This window comes from Rhinolophus sinicus, linkage group LG02 (assembly GCF_036562045.2).
Source record: "Rhinolophus sinicus isolate RSC01 linkage group LG02, ASM3656204v1, whole genome shotgun sequence".
Classification (NCBI taxonomy): Eukaryota; Metazoa; Chordata; class Mammalia; order Chiroptera; family Rhinolophidae; genus Rhinolophus; species Rhinolophus sinicus.
This window is the reverse complement of record NC_133752.1, coordinates 177,445,824-177,460,145: the sequence shown is the minus strand read 5'-3', so window position 1 is coordinate 177,460,145 and position 14,322 is coordinate 177,445,824.

Below are 14,322 nucleotides of genomic sequence, written 5' to 3'. Positions count from 1 at the left end.
GGTCAATAATATTGTGATAGCATAGTATGGTGTCAGACGGTTGCTGGACTTATCATGGTGATCACTTCTTTAGGTATATTGATGTTAAATAACTATGGTGTACCCCTGAAACTAATATAATATTATTTTTAATAAAAATATTTTTTAAAAAAGAAGAAAACAGTGAGTTCCATACCAGAGGTACCCAAACATGGCTGCACAAGAAAATTGCACGAGTCGTTCTTAAAAGTACAGACTTCTAGGGCCACCTCAACCCTACTGACTCTTTCCTCAGAGCATTGGTGGTCAACCTCAGCTGCACACTAGAATCATCCCCATGCCCAGGCTGAGCCCCAGATCTATTCATCAGAATCTCTCCAGGGTAGGGCCTGGGCATTTTCTTTAAGTCCACCTGGTAGTGAAGGGGACCAAAGTTCTGTCACCCCAAAATATGCCTTTTGGGATACTTATTTTAAGCTGGTTATTAAGAAACAAAAGACTCAGAGAGAACCTTTGACCCTCCCCCTTACAAAAAGGAATTCAGATAGAAGAACCTGCTTCAGAAAGGGAATCTTAGTGGCCCGGCCCCGTGGCTCAGGCAGTTAGAGCTCCATGCTCCTAACTCCGAAGGCTGCCAGTTCGATTCCCACATGGGCCAGTTCACTGCTCCTGACCACAAGGTTGCCAGTTCAATTCTCGAGTCCCACAAGGGATGGTGGGCTCCGCCCCCTGCAACTGGGATTGGGCACAGCACCTTGAGCTGAGCTGCCTCCCGGATGGCTCAGTTGGTTGGAGCACGTCCTCTCAACCACAGGGTTGAGGGTCCTACTCCTGCAAGGGATGGTGGACTGCGCCCCCTGCAACTGGTGGGTGGCGACTGGACCTGGAGCTGAGCTGCGCCCTCCACAACTAAAACTGAAAGGACAACAACTTGAAGCTGAATGGCACCCTCCACAGCTGAGATTGAAGGGACAATGGCTTGACTTGGAAAAGAGTCCTGGAAGTATACACTGTTCCCTAATAAAGTCCTGTTACCCCTCCCCAATAAAATCTTAAAAAAAAAAAAAGGAGGGAGGGGAATGTCACCTTAGCATGTTTGAATTAAGTGTGGCAGACCGGTAGGATCCAATTCAAACAAATCTGTTAGCTAGATTCCCCTCCATGTTTCCAGGTGGACCAGCAAGGATTTGTTTACCATGTTTGCTCTTTTTCATCTACCTGTAAATTGCCTGCTTTCTCTTTGAAATCCTGGATCCTTGCCCACCTTGTCCTTTGGCCAAAATTCCATATAAACCTCAACTGCCCAGTGTGTCTTTGAGTCTCATATCTTATGACACCTGGAATGTACATCCATAATAAATTTCGGACATTTTCTCCTGTTAATCTATTGCACGTTAATTTTAATATTAGCCAAGTTAGAAGAACTTAGAAGGTGAGAAAAAAATTATTTTTGTGCTCCCACACTTTCAATGTACAATCAAGGTTGAAAATCACTCTCTCCAGTAGGCTGGGAATCTGTGTTTAACACGGCTCTTCAAGTGATTAGAATGAACCCCAAGTCTGCCTCACTCTATTGACGAGTATTTGGGAAACTTTGCTAGAGGCCAATTTCCCTAAAGCAGCAAGTGCAGTCTACCAAACCAGCAGGGGCAATACTGGAGGCCAGGTCCTGGTGCAATAGGGATAGCTAACAACATAAAAAGTCACACTGAAGGATTCTCTTCTGGCACGGTGGCACCTAAGGAAAAACTACAGAGCCTGGGCCACTGGCAGGAGTAGCAGAGCCAACGAGGCCCCCTCCCCCCAGAGCTGTGTTTAACATTGCTCTTTAGATACCCTGAAGATACAAGGCATTTACAGTATATTACTAGTATTAACAAGAAACAACAGACCCAAAATGGAGTCACTTTTGCTAATCCCCACTAAGACTTAATACCTAACCTAACTGCAGTTTCAGCCTTTCCCAGTCGTGGGATTTTAAACTGGAATTTCCTAGTCAGCACTAGTGAGGTAATCTGCCTGATAAAACCACCTACTTTCCCCTAAGGCAAAGTGACCTTGCCTGAAAAATCTGTTAACATTTTTGTCCCACCCTCTTTCTGCCTATAAAAACCTCCCATTTTGTACCACTCCTCAGTGTGCCCTTCTAGTTGTTAGATGGGATGCTGCCTGATTCATGAATCACTTAATAAAGCCAACTAGATCTTCAGATTTACTTGGTTGAATTTTGTTCTTTAACACTAGACTCCACCAATATTTAAAGTCAGTCTCATGCATACAGCCTATAAGGTCAGGGGCTCTGGGTTTTATTCCCACACTATACTTCCTAGCTGTGTGACCTTGTTCAAGTTACCTAACTTCTCTGAGCTTCTGTTTCCTCAGCTGCCATATGGGGATAATAATAGTGTTTGTTATAGTGTAGTTGTGAGAATCAAATGAGGTAAATGAAGAGCACTTGGAACAATATTTGGCACAGTAAGTGCCCTATAAAAATTAGTTATTGGGGGGAAAAAGTATATATATTAGCTGACCATGTGCCAGGCACTATTTTAGGCACTTTCCATGTGCCTTGAGTGTGAGGCCCAGACTCAAGTGCTCTGAGCCTCCTCCCTGAAACCTTCGGACAAGTCACTTCCCTTCCTGGGCCAGATCCCCAACGTGAGATCTCTGCATGATCTCTGGTAGCTTTAACATGCAAGATTTAAGCCAGAACCTCCTCAGGCACCTTCTTCAACCTGCAGTTAAGATGCAGGGATTGCTATTCCTTCTGACTTGCTCTGAGAAGAGACGAGAACACTCGGGCACACCCAAGAAACAGAGTAGGCTCCCACCCAGTGGTTTTGGCCAAGGGCATGCTTCCCTCTGCGCGCCACCCACAGCCCAGCCCTGGCACTGTGAAGTCCAGCGGGGCCTTGAACCGATTCTGGAGAGAAGCAATTCCCGACGGGAGGGTGGGGAACCCCCGCACCGCAGGAAATGCCACCGGGGCCCAGCCCCAGAGACTCCCTGCGGGGCAGCGCCTTGGCTCCCGGCGGCTCAAACACACTGCCCTCTGATCTCGCCCAGAAAGGACGCCTGTCTCCTCCAGGAAAGGGAACACCTGGGGAGCAGCCGCCCTGGAATCCCGGGGAGCGGGCTGGCCCAATCCTGCACAAAGTCTTTTCCTGGAGCCCTGCCCCCAGAAAAGAAAATGCAAGCTGCCGGGCCGAGCGCGCACCCTGGAGGAGCCACAGGCCGCTCCAAGCGCGGCCCACGGGAGGCCCACCCCCAGCTTCGGGGAAGGCCAGGGGCCGCAAGCAAGGAGCCGAAAATAAGACCTCGCGGAGGCGGGGCCGAGGAGTGCCGGCACACCGACAGGGCGGCGCCCCCAGGTCCAGCCTCTCCCATGGGTCAGCTCTGTGTGGGCGGCCCGGGCGCCGCCGAGGGGTGGAAGCGAGGGACGCTGGGGTCGCAGAAAGCCCGCGGAGGGCTGACTCATCCTCCCACCGCTACAGTGAGTCACCGCGAGGACCGCTGCCCCACAAAGCGGCCTCTGTCCCGCCCGGGCCATCCCGCGGCGCCCCCTCGCGCCCACATGGACGCATAGCCAGGGGCTCCTATCAGCTGCCCAGCCTGGCTCGCCGCGCGCCCCACACTCTCTGGTCTCCCACCCGCCCTGCGCCCTGGCTCAGACGCCCGGCTCTCTACGGGAATCAAAGCCGGGCAAGATGCTCACAGTGAGGGAATCTAAGTGAAGACTTTAGAGGCTCACTGTAGTATTTAGTTCCATTTTCTAGTAGATATGAGCATTTTCAAAATAAAAAGTTGGAAGGGGAGATCTCCATGTCTCTTCCACCCCACCCCCTTTGTTCACAATTCACTTGTGCTTTTAAAAGATGAGTTTCTGGGCCTTCTCGTGGGGACCCCAAGCCAAGGCTAGAAGCTGGGATGGCCTACCTTCTCACCCCAATCCCCAAGAGGAAAGACCAGACATACCCCTTAGCTCCCAGGGAAACGATCAACTAATCTACAACCTCTGTCCCTCACAGGGGATGTGGGCCCTAGGGACAGTGACCCCGTCTGGCCGGTTCTTCACCCCATTCCCACCGTTAAGTACAGTATCATCACACAGTAGGCCCTCAACTAAAATGTACTAAATGAAAGAATGGATGAGTGACTTTGGAGTGCAGAGGGGAAGGAAGCAGACAAAAAGAAGGATAGATCCCCATCCTCTCCTCCTCCAGCTACACTTGCGCCTAGAAATCTCACAAGACCTCCTCATCTTCCACCTCCTTCACCTCCAAGGGGCGAAGGCACTAAGAGTGAGCAGGATGCCTGCTCACCATGCCAGGCCCAGGTGGATTCCATGCCTGGCCCTCAGCACCCTGATTCCCAGCCCTTGGTCGGGCATAACTACCCATTTCCCCTGCCTGGTGGAGCTTGGTCCTGAGACAGCGAAGAATTCACTGGAGATGGACAGGGCCAACATATATGTGGTACCATGTGCCAGACACTATGCTAAGCCTTTCATGCATATTATTTAATACAGTCACCCCGGGGAACGTAGGTGCTATTAGGTGCCCATACTCAGAGAGGGAAATGAAGGCTTAAGTAATGACATAATGACAATTTGTAGAGCACTTAGTTATTTAGGCAACACTTTCATTTAATTCCAAAACAATTTGGGAAATTTTTTCCTCCTACTTTACAGATCAGCTAACAAGAAAAGTAAACAATGTTCAAGATCACACAACTCCAAGCTTCACACACCAAGTCCTCGAGCTGTTTCCATTTCCCTGTTGTCACCCCACCTTCCCTACTCCAAGCAACAAGTGACTGACTCACTCACTCTCTTAATTCACTTTACATCCAGATTCCAGCAGCTATGAGTAACTTAACCTGCTGATAGCTTTTGTATCAAGAACAAACCCAAACAAATCCCCCTGCTAGGCTGCCAGCTCTACTAGGGCAGGGACTTCTGTTTTTTTCACTCCTATCTCTCCAACACCTAGAAGACTGAGTGTCTACACAGCTTGGGGCTCAATAGATTGGTGTTGAATGAATGAAACCTCTACACCAAAAGAGGCCAGACCACCCCTAATAGACCTCGAAAAGTTTGGAAGATAAGGAAATAAAGAATTGGGGAGAGGGGTCAGTTCTGCTTCTAAACCTCTCCAGGAAGGAAAAACGCCTCCTAGAGCTGCTGTAGCTGCCAGTCTTCAAGCCTCAGACCTCAGATCTGTGTTGAGTCAGAAAATTCTTTCTCAGATCTAACTTTGCTCTTGTTCTCACATTCCCCACATACTTTAGGGGCAGGAAGTGAGGTTGGCATCCTCCTGGCTCCTCATGGCTGCTTCCAGAAGTTATGTCTGGAGGCCACTGCTTCCAGAAGTGGCTTCCTGGCCACTCCCCTTCCTTCCCTGAACACTCAGCTCCTGGCTCATCTTGCTCTGCACCCCACTCCTCTCATTCTCCCCGTAGTCTCAACCTCCACCTACCTTCATAGGCTTTCTGTTCCTGGTCCCCTTCCTCCCTGATGACCACTTCCTCCACCTCAACTTCCCACTCACGAATCACACCCTGTATCTCATCACTTACCTGAAACTGCCCCACCTCCCGAGGTACCCATTCCATCATCCCACTCTCTGGCCAACTGCTCAAGGACCACCTTTGAATGTGTTTTTTGGTGACACAGACACCCCCACCCATCACTGGTCCTCTAGCTTCTCTTTCTCCACTCAAGAGAGAGTCAATGGATCCTCATTAGTCTCACTCCCTTGCAAAAGTCCCCAATCCCCTTCCCTCTCCCTCCCTCCCATCACACTTTCCTAACAAAACCTTGGCCCAAATGAACTACTCTGGCTGCACCAGCAGAACTAAGCATTGCTGGAGAGAGCACAACAATTGGCAGGTGGGGGCGCTATGATTTTTTGCTCACCATCCTCCAGTGAGTCCCAGAGTATCCAACAATCCTAAAATGTTTTTAAATTAAGCTCCTTCTCCCATTCTCCTTGCTCTTCAAAATTGCACCTGGCCCCCTGCCTTCTTCCAAATTTCAGCTGGCAGCTTTCTTCTCACTTCACTGGAACCTAGAAGAGCTTTCTCAACGTCCTCTGACCAAATTCACCCACCTGCACAGCAGGAGCCCTGGATCCCATCCCCTCTGCTAACTGCATCTTCACTCTCTCTCCTCAGCAGAGCATTCCTTTCAACATCAAAACATGGTCTTGTAGCAAACGCATTTTTAAAAGCCAAAACAACCACCCCAAACGCCCTGTCTTTCCCCACATCCCTCTCACTCAGGACTGCCTCATTTCTCTGCCATCCTTCAGAGCCTAAGTTGGAGCTGTCTGATTATACGGTCTGCATTCCCTCGCCTCCAATCTCTCGCTGTGGGCCTCTGAGCCTACTTCTCAGCTAGAACAGTCTTGTCCACATCACACACAGCTCCATGCTTCCCAGCCCAGTGGGCGCTGATCCTCTTCCCATCAGCGTCACAGTGGACCGATTCATAGTGGATCACGATTGTGGGCACCATGCGTCCTGTTTCTCCCACGCCTCTGTCTCCTGTTCAGCTTCCGTGTCCTCCACCCAAGTCTCAACATCAGGGTCTGATTCTAGGCCCCCATCTTCTCCATTACATTCTGCCTCCACCATCTTGGCTGTCCCATGACCTCAGACACCATCTATATTACGGCAACTTCTAAAGTCTCTCTCCTACCCACAAGGCTCAAATCCAACTGCCTTCTTTTTATCACCATTTGAACACTTCCCAGTACTTTAAAAGTAGAAAAACACAGCCCACTGTTCTCCGTCAGCAGGCCCACCACCACAGGATAGGCCACTCATCTCTGACCCGGACCATGTAACATCCTTGCACTTTTGACCATCCTCAGTCTTTTCTCTACCCCAGCCAAAGTGATTTTCTATCTTTCGAAATTTGTACCAAACGCATGTATTCTCATTTCCAAAATATTAATTTAAAAGCAAAGAAAAACAATTGAAAGCAGGGTCTTGAAGAGATATCTGTACACCCATGTTCATAGCATCATTATGCACAATAGGCAAAAGGTGGAAGCAGCCCAAGTGTCCATCAACAGAGGACTGGATAAACAAGATGTGGTGTATATATATATATGTATATAGATATATATGTATATAGATATATATGTATATAGATATATATGTATATAGATATAGATATATATATACAATGTAATATTATTCAGCCTTAGAAATGAAGGCAATTCTGACACATACTACAACATGGATGAACCTGGAGGATATTATGCTAAGTGAAATGAGTCAGACACACACACACTGTGTAATTCCACTTACATACGCGTAAGGTACCTAGAGTAGTCAGCCTCATAGAGACAGAATTGGAAAAAAGTCCTGGAAGTACACACTGTTCCCCAATAACGCCCTGTTCCCCTTCCCCAATAAAATCTTTAAAAAAAAAAAAAAAATACAATGGTAGGGCGGCTGGATGGCTCAGTTAGTTAGAGCGCGAGCTCTGAACAACAGGGTTGCCAGTTCGATTCCCACATGGGCCAGTGAGCTGCGCCCTCCACAACTAGATTGAAGATAATGAGCTGCTGCTGAGCTTCCGGACGGGTGGCCAGAAGGTTCAGTTGGTTAGAGCGCGAGCTCTCAACAACCTTGCCAGTTCAATTCCCATCCATGGGATGGTGGGCTGTGCCCCCTGCAACTAAAGATTGAAAACAGCGACAAGACTTGGAGCTGAGCAGCGCCCTCCACAACTAGATTGAAGGACGACGACTTGGAGCTGATGGACCCTGGAGAAACACACTGTTCCCCAATATTCCCCAATAAAAGAAATTTTTTTTAAAAAAAGTACAATGGTGGCTGCCAGGGGCAGGAGGGGAGAGAATGGAGCGTTGCTGTTTAACAGAGTTTTAGTTTTACAGAATAAAAATAATTCTGGAAATTGATTGCACAACAATGTGAATGTACTTAATACTATGGAACTGTAAACTTAGAAAATGGTTAAGATAGTAAATTTGATATTATGTGTTTTTTAATAATTGAAAATAAAAACATAAATTAGCTCATGCTTCTCCCCTGCTTCAAATCCTACGATGGCTTCCCATTTCTCTGAGAATAAAATCTGAATTCCTTACCTAGCCTAGAAAGCCCTGATGGCTTCTGCTTCCCTGTCACTCTCACCTCTGCTCATGGTGCCGTATCCCTTCGGCCTTCTCTCAGATGTGTACCCAGGCTCTGTCTTCACCTTTTCCCATGGCAGGCTCCTTCATCTTTTAGCTATTTCCTCCGACAGGCATTCTCTGGCCAACCTCTCTGTAGATTTCCCCATTTTTCTATGTCTCTGTCCCCTGTTTATTTCCTTCACAGCACTTTTCTCAATTTGAAATTACTGTCTTATTTGTTTATTGTCTGTTTCCCATTAACATGACCACCACGGCCATCACTTCCAGATGCTACGCTCCAGGAAGGCAGAAAACAAGGTTGTTTGTTTTCCTCTCACCTCTGGACATACACTCAGCACCTCCTATGTCTTTGCTGATGAGTGAATGAGTCTCACTTCTTTCAACATGTAGCAACAGAGCAGTGGGAGTTAGCCATTCCTGGAACTAAATCCCAGCCTCTCCACTCAGCAGCTGTGTGACCTGGGGCAAAGTACTTGAACTTCAGGCTCCAACAGTATATCTTGCAAGGTAGTTTTGGGGATCATTATGTTAAATAACATATATCAAGTGCTTGCCGCTGATAGACGTCAACAACACAGTACAGAGCATCACTGTGTTCTACACCTTCAGGGGGATACATTATATTCTACACTTTCAGGGGGATGCTATTGCTTTTGAGAGTGGGGAGGTCACAAATCCCTTTGAAAGTTTGATTAAAAATATAAAACTTCTCAGGGTGACTGATTAGCTCAGTTGGTTAGAGCGCGATGCTCATAACACCAGGGTTGCCAGTTCGATCCCCACATGGGCCAGCATGAGCTGCGCCCTCCACAACTAGATTGAAACAACTACTTGACTTGGAGCTGATGGGTCCTGAAAAAACACACTTAAATAAATAAAAGTTTTAAAAAAGAAATATATGTATGTGCGTGTGTGTGTGTGTGTGTGTGTGTATAAAACCTCTCACTAGATAGACAAACGCAGCTAACCACAGGCATGCACAATTTAATTTACACATAAATTATAGATGTTCACTGACCATCAGAAGCCTGATCATAGTTACCAGGTTAAGAACCCCAAATATAGGGGAGAAAAACAAAATTAATATTAATGATGAAATTAATTAATTAATTAATTAATTAATTGATATAAATATGATGAAAGAACTGAGGACTGGGGTTATTTCAAGAAAGCCTGGAGGAGAGTTTAAGAACTCTAAACAGACCCACCAGTCCAATGTGGGCATGCCCAGTTCTCCATTGCCCTCTGGTGGTGGGTTATAATTACCACATAGGAATCCCAGGCCAGAGGAGGAAATAGCATTCTGTGGGAAAGTGCTTCTGAATCACTCTCTGAGGTCTCCCCTCAGTACTTCAGATGGCTTCTGTCCACCTATCGTCCTTCAACCATCTTCCCTGAGGCCCATCTCTTAGGCATCTAAAATCTCTTGGAGCAGTGAAATGTTTCCAAGGATAGTTTTATCAGTAGATCCTCAGGGAAACTCATAGTTTCAGGGGAAAAAGTGATCAATGATCTTTTTCCTTACCTTTCATAAATTTGAAACATGGCATTGATCATGGCTGTCACAGAGGTCTCATTATGTTGATAATTATTAGATTCCTAATATTTATTACAATCTTAAAATTTTTAGGACTCCTTTAATTAAAGGGAGTTTATCTTGGCTGATCTTATTTCCCTGTCACATGCATGTTTTTGTTTGTTTTTAAATATGCTTAAGCATATTTAAATGTCTGACAAGTAAGTTCGTAAACTTATTGCAATGATGTTGCTAACCTTTTTTGATATCAGAGGGATTATTCATTACGAATTTGTACCAACTGGACAAACAGTTCACCAAGTTTACTATGTGAAAGTGCTGAAAAGGCTGTGTGAAATAGTTAGACGACCTGAACTTTTCTCCAACAATTCATGGCTCTTGCATCACGACAATGCACCAGCTCACACAACACTGTCTGTGAGGGAGTTTTTAGTCAATAAACAAATCACTGTATTGGAACACCCTCCCTACTCACCTGATCTGGCCCCCAATGACTTCTTTCTTTACCCGAAGAGAAAGGAAATATTGCAAGGAAGACATTTTGATGACATTCAGGACATCAAGGGTAATACAACGAGAGCACTGATGGCCATTCCAGAAAAAGAGTTCCAAAATTGCTTTGCAGGGTGGACTAGGCGCTGGCATCAGTGCATAGCTCCCCAAGGGGAGTACCCGAAGGGGACCGTAGTGACATTCAGCAATGAGGTGTGCAGCACTTTTTCTAGGATAAGCTCGTGAACTTAATGGTCAGACCTCGTGTGTGTCCGCAAATTACAAAAAGTCATTAATGACTTAAAGGTGCTTTATTGACTGAAGTAGCAATGAAGATAGTAATATAGATCTGACCACTCAGAACGTCATTCATAAACAGTGAACAGGACTTCAGTGGGAATATAATATGTCTATATGTGCTGGGACAAAGGAAAATGTAAGACGTTATTTTGCACAATAAACAAAAAAAAGTGCAGAGAGGAAGTACCACAAAGATTATCTGGAACCTGGGTTTTATTGACAATTCACCTCTTATCCTCAATGCATATCTGCTGTGAAATGTCAAATTATGGCTCCAAATCATCAAAGCTTTTGTATCGGTCCCAGTCAGAGCCTACTGATTTTTTCCAAAATAAGCACAAAATAACATTTCCCAGAAGAAAAATTGAATTTTGTGTTAAAGACAGAGAAAAGCACCAAGAATATAGCACAGCGCTCAAAGTTGCCTCACTCCTCAGAACAAATACAGGTACAAGACACATAACAGAGAAGCCAAACACAACAGCTGTGAAGTTCGTGACATAAATACTTAGAGAGAAAGCAGTTTTATCAAATGCCACTGTTGGATGTCACACAAAAATGGCAAACAACATGCAAGAGTATCATCATCGTGTATGCATGCTACCATGTTTCCCCAAAAATAAGACCTAGCTGGACCATCAGCTCTAATGCATCTTTTGGAGCAAAAATTAGTATAAGACCCGGTCTTACTTTAATATAATATAATATAAATATAATACCGGGTCTTATATTAATTTTTGCTCCAAAATATGCATTACACCTGATGGTCTGGCTAGGTCTTATTTTGGGGGAAGCATGATAGCATTCAGTTCTCTTTATGGTTGGCTAAAATCCTGACATACAGACTGTGAAATAGCTTTTAGAAGGGGAGAATTATAAATGATGGCAGTCAGTGAATTTTTCTTCTGTTTATCTCCAAAATTTCCTACTATAAGAGAAAATATTTTTTTACTAGAGATTATTTTGTGGATTAAAAAGACACACTGGGGCTGGCCCGGTGGCTCAGGCGGTTAGAACTCCATGCTCCTAACTCCTAAGGCTGCCGGTTCAATTCCCACATGGGCCAGTGGGCTCTCAACCACAAGGTTGCCACTTTGATTCCTCCACTCCCGCAAGGGATGGTGGGTAGCGCCCCCTGCAACTAAAATTGAACATGGCACCTTGAGCTGAGCTGCCGCTGGGCTCCCCGGTGACTCTGTTGGTTGGGGCGCGTCCTCTCAACCACAAGGTTGCCAGTTCGATTCCTCATCTCCCACAAGAGATGGTGGGCTGTGCCCCCTGCAACTAGCAACGGCAACTGGACCTGGAGCTGAGCTGCGCTCTCCACAGCTAAGACTGAACGGACAACAGCTTGAAGCTGAATGGCACCCTCCACAGCTGGGATTGAAAGGACAACAACTTGACTTGGAAAGGGGTCCTGGAAGTACACACTATTCCCCAATGAAGTCCTGTTCCCCTTTCCCAATAAACTCTTTAAAAATAATAAATAACAAAATGCTGAAATATTAATTTTTAAAAAAAATATACACTGGAATCAATACAGATGGAGCCCTGGTTTTGGAAGCAAGAAGACAGGGAGTTGAAATTCTAACAAAAGAGGTTGTGCCTTTCTTTGCTTCAGCTTTTCTTCTGAAAATTGGGAATGATGGTGATAATAATAGTAATAATTATGGCTGTTTCATACGGTTGTGGTAAATATTGGTGAAGAAATGCATATAAAGTGCTTGGGACAATGTCTGGCATATAGAAAGTACTCAATAAAAGTTACTTGTTATTATTATCATTACATCAATGCCAGTTTGAAAGTTGTTTAATTCACAGAGAACCACTGGCAGGCCTCCATCTGCCTCTTGAACCCAATTCAGTGTTAAAGGAAATAGAAAACATTTTCACCATGATTCAAATTGCAGTCACTAAAGATACATTCTTTTCTATGTGTTCATGCAGAAAGAACCAGCATGTACAAGAAACTGCTTCCTCCTCCCCACCCCTAGGAAGTCTACTGACTGTAGAAAGCAAAGGTGCTCACATGAATTTTGTTTTGTTGTTTTAACATTTTTTATTGCAATGTAAGTCACATACATAAAATTCACCGTTTAAAACGCACACTTCAGTGGGTTTTAGTTTCTTTACTACGTTGTGTAACCATCACCACTAATTCCAGAACATTTCTATCACCCCAAAAAAGAAACCCTGTACTTATTAGCAGTTAGTCCAAATTTCCTCCCTCCCCCATCTCCTGGCAACTGCTAATCTGATTTCTGTCTCTGTGGATTTTCCTGTTCGGGACATCTTATATCAATGAAATTATATAGTATTTGGCCTTTTGTGACTGCCTTCTTTCACATAGCACAATGTTTTCAAGGCTCATCCATGTGGTAGCATGTATCAGCTCTTCATTCCTCTTTATGGATGAATAATGTTCTATTGTATGGATGTACTATATTTTGTTTATCTATGCAACAGTTGATAGACATTTGTGTTGTTTCTACTTTTTGGCTATTGTGAATAGTGCTGCTATGAACATTCCTGTACAAGTTATTGTGTGAACATATGTTTTCAATTTCCTCAGGTATATAAAAATATATATACATATATTTAACCTTTTGAGGAACTGTCAAACTATTTTCCACAGCAACAGAACTATTTTACATTCCCACCAGCAATGTGTGAGGGTTTAAGTTTCTCTGCTTTCTCACCAACACGTGTTATTTTCTTTTTTGAATTATTATAGTTTTCCTCATGGGTATGAAGTGATATTCCATTATGGTTTTGATTTGCATTTCCCTAATAATTAATGATGTTGAGCATCTTTTCAAATGTTTATTGGCCATTTGTATATCTTCTTTGACGAAATGTCTGTTCAAATCTTTTGCCTATTTTAATTAAGTTGTCTTATTATTGTTGAGTTGTTATTGAGAGTTCTTTATGTATTCTAGAGACAAGATCCTTATTGATATGATTTGCAAATATTTTCTCCCATTCTGTGGGTTGTCTTTTCACTTTCTTGTTAGTATACTTCAACCCACAAAAGTTTTTATTTTGATGAAGTCTAATTTATTTATTTTTTTACTTGATTGTTTGCGCTTTGGGTGTCATATCTAAGAAACCATTGCCTAATCTAAGGTCACACAGATTTTTACCTATGTTTCCTTCTGAAAATTTTACTTTTATCTCTTACATTTAGGTCTTTGAACTATTATGAGTTAAATTTTATATATGGTATAAGGTAAGCATCCAAATTCATTCTTTTGCGTGTGACTATCCAGTTCTCCCAACATCATTTGTTGAAAAACTGTTCTTTCCCTATTGAATAGTCTTGGCATCCTTGTCAAAAATTAATTGACTATAAATATGGGTTTCTTTCTGGACTCTCAATTCTATTCCTTTGATCTGTCTATCTTTATGCCAGTAACACACTGTCTTGATTGCTATAGTTTATAGTATTAATAAGTTTTGAAATTGGGAAGTGTGAGTTCTCCAACTTTGGGGGTATTTTTTTGGGTTTTTTGTTTTTGTTTTGTTTTTTATTTTTTCAAGATTGTTTTGGTTATTCTTGGTCCCTTGCAATTCTATATGAAATTTAGGATTAGTTTGTCCATTTCTGAAATTAGGGATTGCATTGAATCTATAGATCAAAGTGGTGAGTATTGCCACCTTAACAATATAAAGTTTTCCAGACAATATGTACAGGATGTCTTTAGATTTATTTGGACTTTCTTTAATTTTTTCAACAATGTTTCATACTGTACAAGTCTTGTGCTTTTTGGTTAAATTTATCCCTAAGTATTTTATTCTATGTGGTATTGTTATAAATGGAATTGTTTTCCCGTTTCACTTTCA